This window comes from Babylonia areolata, chromosome 16 (genome assembly GCF_041734735.1).
Source record: "Babylonia areolata isolate BAREFJ2019XMU chromosome 16, ASM4173473v1, whole genome shotgun sequence".
NCBI lineage: Eukaryota > Metazoa > Mollusca > Gastropoda > Neogastropoda > Buccinidae > Babylonia > Babylonia areolata.
The window spans coordinates 2,601,668-2,609,167 of record NC_134891.1 but is presented as its reverse complement, the minus strand read 5'-3'; the positions used below and the strand labels follow the sequence as shown (position 1 = coordinate 2,609,167).

General features: G+C 45.7%; 1 protein-coding gene across 3 annotated transcripts in view; it reads left to right on the top strand.

Annotated features, from left to right (window-relative positions):
• LOC143291068 (uncharacterized) overlaps window positions 1-7,500 on the top strand; it is a 20,688-nt gene that overhangs the window by 6,924 nt on the left and 6,264 nt on the right. Inside the window, exon 1 of one of the 3 annotated variants that reach the window (XM_076600660.1) lies at window positions 578-596. The exons of 1 other annotated variant lie outside the window; for it this stretch is intronic. The gene's annotated coding sequence lies outside the window, so the exon portion shown is untranslated. Of the gene's footprint in view, window positions 1-577; window positions 597-5,382; window positions 5,840-7,500 lie in introns of those variants that run through there. One more of the 3 variants, XM_076600659.1, reaches the window with a different exon arrangement.

The following is a 7,500-nucleotide window of genomic DNA, read 5'->3' as shown; positions in this document are numbered from 1 at the left end:
CGTGGTAATCTTTAACATTGACATTTTCTTTGCAAATACTTTGTCAGTTGACACCAAATTTGGCATAAAAATAGGAAAAATTCAGTTCTTTCCAGTCATCTTGTTTAAAACAATATTGCACCTCTGGGATGGGCACAAAAAAAGGAAAAAAATGAAGCCTAATTATATGCAAACTGCATTTACTGTTATATATATTTTTTTTTTGTATTCTCTAAACTTGGCACTTTGACCTCTAATTCTGACACAACAACAAGAGCAGTCATTATTATCATTTTTTGTTCAAACAGGAACTTCTTTAGCTAAGCATGGAATTTTTATTTATTTTGCAAACGTTTTGGTGCAGATAGTAAAAAAAGGAAATTACTCTGTAATTAATGCTAGGGGACTTAATTTATCACAAGTGAGTCTTGAAGGCCTTGCCTCTCTTGTTTTCTCTTGAGACTGTTGGTTAGCAAACACGTGATTGAATCGTTAAATATAATTATTTCTGCGATCGATAATCAGCACTCTCTTGTGACGACTGTTGCAGTCATGGTGGTGAGCAGGGTATGAGGAATTGACAAGAGGTTGAAGGAGCAATTAGACTGATCGTGCAGGTGATTAGTTTCTCTTTTCTAATATCTTATTTTTCTATACTTCAAACATGATATTGATATTTCGTTTTGTAGTACATGTTTCTCAGTTCTTTTATCTTATCTAAACTTACCGGCAGATGAATTAGAATAGTCATATATTTTTTCCGTTGTATTTTTTGTCACTCTCTGTTTTTTGTATTATCATATCTTCCTAATTTATCTGATCTATTTTGTTATTTGATAATTATTTTGTCCGTCCGTTTGTTTTATTCTTTTTTTTTTCATAAAAGATTAACTTGTCATCTGTTGTTTTTTTTGCTGGATTAGAAATCTGTCCTTTTTTAAGTGTGTGTTCATTTGTCGTCATCGTAAGAGTTGCGTGTAGAAACACTGCTGCTATAACCGCTTCATCTGAACTGAAATCGGACAATGACTAGTATCCTGTGGTCCACAGCTGGCTAGGAGGACGTACAGGTGGTGACAATGACTAGTATCGTGTGGTCCACAGCTGGCTAGGAGGACGTACAGGTGGTGACAATGACTAGCATCCTGTGGTCCACAGCTGGCTAGGAGAACCTACAGGTGGTGACAATGACTAGCATCCTGTGGTCCACAGCTGGCTAGGAGGACCTACAGGTGCTGACATTGACTAGCATCCTGTGGTCCACAGCTGGCTAGGAGGACGTACAGGTGGTGACAATGACTAGCATCGTGTGGTCCACAGCTGGCTAGGAGGACGTACAGGTGGTGACAATGACTAGCATCCTGTGGTCCACAGCTGGCTAGGACGACGTACAGGTGGTGACAATGACTAGCATCCTGTGGTCCACAGCTGGCTAGGAGGACCTACAGGTGCTGACAATGACTAGTATCCTGTGGTCCACAGCTGGCTAGGAGGACCTACAGGTGCTGACAATGCCTAGCATCCTGTGGTCCACAGCTGGCTAGGAGGACGTACAGGTGGTGACAATGACTAGCATCTTGTGGTCCACAGCTGGCTAGGAGAACCTACAGGTGCTGACAATGACTAGCATCCTGTGGTCCACAGCTGGCTAGGAGAACCTACAGGTGGTGACATTGACTAGTATCCTGTGGTCCACAGCTGGCTAGGAGGACGTACAGGTGGTGACAATGACTAGCATCCTGTGGTCCACAGCTGGCTAGGAGGACGTACAGGTGCTGACAATGACTAGTATCCTGTGGTCCACAGCTGGCTAGGAGGACGTACAGGTGGTGACAATGACTAGTATCCTGTGGTCCACAGCTGGCTAGGAGGACGTACAGGTGCTGACAATGACTAGCATCCTGTGGTCCACAGCTGGCTAGGAGGACGTACAGGTGGTGACAATGACTAGTATCCTGTGGTCCACAGCTGGCTAGGAGGACGTACAGGTGCTGACAATGACTAGCATCCTGTGGTCCACAGCTGGCTAGGAGGACGTACAGGTGGTGACAATGACTAGCATCTTGTGGTCCACAGCTGGCTAGGAGGACCTACATGTGGTGACATTGACTAGTATCCTGTGGTCCACAGCTGGCTAGGAGGACGTACAGGTGGTGACAATGACTAGTATCCTGTGGTCCACAGCTGGCTAGGAGGACGTACAGGTGCTGACAATGACTAGCATCCTGTGGTCCACAGCTGGCTAGGAGGACCTACAGGTGGTGACAATGACTAGTATCCTGTGGTCCACAGCTGGCTAGGAGGACGTACAGGTGGTGACAATGACTAGCATCCTGTGGTCCACAGCTGGCTAGGAGGACCTGGTGGTGGTGACAATGCCTAGCATCCTGTGGTCCACAGCTGGCTAGGAGGACGTACAGGTGCTGACAATGACTAGCATCCTGTGGTCCACAGCTGGCTAGGAGGACGTACAGGTGGTGACAATGACTAGTATCCTGTGGTCCACAGCTGGCTAGGAGGACGTACAGGTGCTGACAATGACTAGCATCCTGTGGTCCACAGCTGGCTAGGAGGACGTACAGGTGGTGACAATGACTAGCATCTTGTGGTCCACAGCTGGCTAGGAGGACCTACATGTGGTGACATTGACTAGTATCCTGTGGTCCACAGCTGGCTAGGAGGACGTACAGGTGGTGACAATGACTAGTATCCTGTGGTCCACAGCTGGCTAGGAGGACGTACAGGTGCTGACAATGACTAGCATCCTGTGGTCCACAGCTGGCTAGGAGGACCTACAGGTGGTGACAATGACTAGTATCCTGTGGTCCACAGCTGGCTAGGAGGACGTACAGGTGGTGACAATGACTAGCATCCTGTGGTCCACAGCTGGCTAGGAGGACCTACAGGTGGTGACAATGACTAGCATCCTGTGGTCCACAGCTGGCTAGGAGGACGTACAGGTGGTGACAATGACTAGCATCCTGTGGTCCACAGCTGGCTAGGAGGACGTACAGGTGGTGACAATGACTAGCATCCTGTGGTCCACAGCTGGCTAGGAGGACCTACAGGTGCTGACAATGACCGCTGCATCCTCTTCACAACATTGGGTCAGTGACACTGTCTTCTGTGCGGAACAGTCATGACATGCATATTTGTAATTGTATTTCTTTTTATCACAACAGATTTCTCTGTGTGAAATTCGGGCTGCTCTCCCCAGGGAGAGCGTGTCGCTACACTACAGCGCCACCCCCCCCCCCCCCCCCTTTTTTTTTTTTCCTGCGTGTAGTTCTATTTGTTTTTCCTATCGAAGTGGATTTTTCTACAGAATTTTGCCAGGAACAACCCTTTTGTTGCCGTGGGTTCTTTTACGTGCGCTAAATGCATGCTGCACACGGGACCTCGGTTTATCGTCTCATCCGAATGACTAGCGTCCAGACCACCACTCAAGGTCTAGTGGAGGGGGGAGAAAATATTGGCGGCTGAGCCGTGATCCGAACCAGCGCGCTCAGATTCTCTCGCTTCCTAGGCGGACGCGTTACCTCTAGGCCATCACTCCACTTATGACATCGATAATAAAGAGTCAGTAATAAACCCTGACCGTGATATCTTCGTTTTCTACTACCGTATAGATGAATAAGAGGCGTCGGTTTGACTCAAAAAGGGGATTAGCGCTGGGACATGGATGAGTGAGTGTATCAGTTCTCCAATCAGCAGACATGTTCACTTTTTTGTTCCTCTGGAAAGGAGGTCATCGTGATGATGGAGTCTCCCGTCGGACCGACGGATGAGTAGGCAGGCAGGCTTATCTGTCGGTGTGTGTCCTCATATGGGAGAAGAGGCCGATTCTGGATGCGCAGCACTTCCCACAGGTGTTGCAAGGGAAAACGTCTCCAGATGTTGAGCCCTGCTTCCTTCGCTCACGCTTCTCCTTAATGGCCAGCGTTCTCTTGTTTTCAAACGTCTTTATGCCACTAGAGCACAGCATCCTCCAGCGAGAACGGTCAAGGACATCAGTTTCCCAGAAAGCGATGTCTATGTCACAGGCTTTGAGGTTTGTCTTCAAAGTGTCCTTGAAACACTTGCAGGGTCTTTCAAGTTCACGGTGGTCTTCCTTCAGATGGCCATACAAAAGCATCTTCGGGATCTTGTCTGTCATGCGGACAACGTGTCCTGTCCAGTGTAGCTGGCACTGGATCAGCAGGTTTTCGATGCTGGGCAGGCCGCTCCTCTCTAGAACCTGGAGGTTTGAGACCCTGTCTTGCCACTTTATGCCGAGGATCATTCGTAGGTATCTCTGGTGAAGCTGCTCAAGTTGCTGAATGTGACGGCGATACGTCGTCCATGTTTCACAGCAGTACAACAAGGTGGTCAGCACAACAGATCTGTAAAGGTCAACGTGGACTGCAGGTGACAGCTGTTTGGCACTATGGAATGATGATCGTGCTTGCTACTTGCTCCATGCCGACAGCTGAAAAGAAAGTCATAGAAGAGGAACTATCCATGTTTTCGGCAAGGACCACTTTTTGTCAAGAACATAATGTCTTTCAAAAAAACAAAAAAAATTAACAGGGGCACCTATTGTTTTTAGGAAAGGAAACTATATAGAATTTTCAATGAAAATGATAGTTTGTGTTGTTCTTGAATTGATCGAAACGCTATTTTAGGGGAACTGAAATAGACCACACACACACACACACACACACACACACACACACACACACACACACACACACACACACACACACACACACACACACACACACACACACAAAGAAAAGAAAAGAAAAAAAAGAAAGAAGAAAAAAAAGGGCAACCAACTGGACAAGCGGACATTTACAAGTATACCTGAGCGACTGTCAAACAGAGCAAGAAACACATTCTTAGGGTGCCACCTGGCAAATCAAAACGTTCATAGACTGTTTTCCCAAATGAAGGAAGCAGTTTCATAATTTTCTTTGCCACTTTCCTCGCCTGAGTAAAGTGAACACGGGCAGGCAACTGGTCCATGATTAGCTCACGTGCCTCGCTGTGCACGTCACACACATACCCCCCCCCCCCCCCCACTCACACACACACACACCTCCACTCCCACCCCCACCCCCCCCACACACACAGCGCAATGTGCAAAATCATATCACCTCCTATCTATTCAATCATCCATATCGAATACAGAATCTCTGTTAGGATAATTGAGATCAATAACAGTATCAGTGTGACATTTTGCGTGTTGACAACTTGTTAGTACATCGCTTCACCCCTACACACACACACACACACACACACACACACACACACACACACACACACACCTGGCACCGTTGTCATCGCGCACACACAGCCATACACAGACAGACAGACGCGCGCGCACACACACACACACACACACACACACACATAAATAACACCAAACTCAGCTCAAGTCTCAGTGTATGGGAAAAGAAAGAGCACACACTCGGAGACTTTTCGTCGCTGTGAAACGACTATTCACCTCACTCAGTTATACAGTTATAAGGTGCACTGTTGGAGGGGCTTAAATGCTAAAGGGTTTGTTTTTGCTGGTGAAAGAATTGCTGCAACTGACGGTTTGTATGGGGAGTTAGGATTCGAATGACGGTATTCATGAAATCGATTCAGTCGCCAGTGTAATATATCTTTCGCCAGCTAGGGCAGTGCTATTTCAGGGTTATTATACAGAGTGTGCGTGAGAATAAGACGTGTCTTTAGGTAACCCTGCCATAAACAACAGATCTCGGGTTGTGGCAGAGAACCAGCGACCAAGCTCAGTTTTCTCAGTAGAGAGTTTTATCGCGAGTGTGTGCGCGTGTGTTTTATGCTGTGAAATCGTGTCGTTGAGAATCAGGTATCGTGTTGTTGTCGGGTTAGAATAAGACACAAGTATGGGACACAAGGTTTGTGAGCGTCTATTTTTTTTTCTTTTTTCTTCTTCTAATCTGTTTATTCATTTATTGATCAATCTGTTTACTTATTTAATTTGTTGTTTGTTTTGTTTTCATTTATTTGGGGAGAAGGTGTGGTGGTTGATCGATTGGCCTATTTGAGACTCCTAAATAATTCAGTAAGCTTATTGACTGGAAAGCAAAGTTGCAACATCAAAAATTAAAATAAAAAAAAAAACTTTTTAAGTGAGGGGAATCATAGTATATACTCCATAGAGCAAGACAGTACAACTATAATACGTATTTTGTCAAAATGTCAAGGTCTGTAACTAAAACTTCGTTAAAGAAAATGGCTGTCATATTTCATAGAATTAATATGTGCCTGTGCGTTGATCATAATATCATGTATCAAACTTCACTGTTGGAATGGACTGATTGGTTTGCAGGCCTAGCAGCACTAGTAGCAGTGGTAGTAGCAGCAGTAGTTGTGGTTGTAGTTGTATTTGTATTTCTTTTTATCACAACAGAGTTCTCTGTGTGAAATTCGGGCTGCTCTCCCCAGGGAGAGCGCGTCGCCATACTACAGCGCCACCCATTTTTTTTGTATTTTTTCCTGTGTGCAGTTTTATTTGTTTTTCCTATTGAAGTGGATTTTTCTACAGAATTTTGCCAGGAACAACCCTTTTGTTGCCGTGGGTTCTTTTACGTGCGCTAAGTGCATGCTGCACACGGGACCTCGGTTTATCGTCTCATCCGAATGACTTAGTTGTCAGTTGTTGTTGTTGATATTGATGTTTTGGTGCTGTCACCATCATCACCATCACCACCATCACCACCACCACCATCATCATCATCATCGTCGTCGTCATGATCATTATTCATTTATTTACTTATTCTGTTTTTGTTTGTTTCTTTATCCATGTGTTCGTTCTGTTTAACGAGGCAAACAATGAGAGACACTCAGGCCATAGTGTGAAACAACTCGCTGAGGTAATGACGTCACTGCTCGCTGTTGTGCTGGAAAGGGAGACAGCTTCACGGAGAAAAGTCATCAGTTGACTGATCAAGAACTGTCCTTCAGTCAGTCTGCTAGTTAGTTAGTGAGTGAGTGAGTGATTGACATCAGTGACAGTGACATCAGTGACACCTGTGACAGTGACATCAGTGACACCTGCGACAGTGACATCTCTGATAGTGACATCAGTGACTGTGACATCAGTGACACATATGACAGTGACATCAGTGACTGTGACATCAGTGACAGTGACATCAGTGACAGTGACCGTGACATCAGTGACACCTGTGACAGTAGCATCAGTGACAGTGACATCAGTGACAGTGACATCAGTGACAGTGACATCAGTGACAGTGACATCAGTGACAGTGACATCAGTGACCGTGACATCAGTGACAGTGACATCAGTGACAGTGACCGTGACATCAGTGACCGTGACATCAGTGACAGTGACATCAGTGACATCAGTGACAGTGACATCAGTGACAGTCCACTTGTCGTGAAGCCGAAACTTATGAGCGTCGTTATGGTTATCATAACTATTTCACCCATTAAAACCAGTCTTTGTCATGTCACGAAATTTTTTTTTTCCCCATTTTGGTTGAAGAA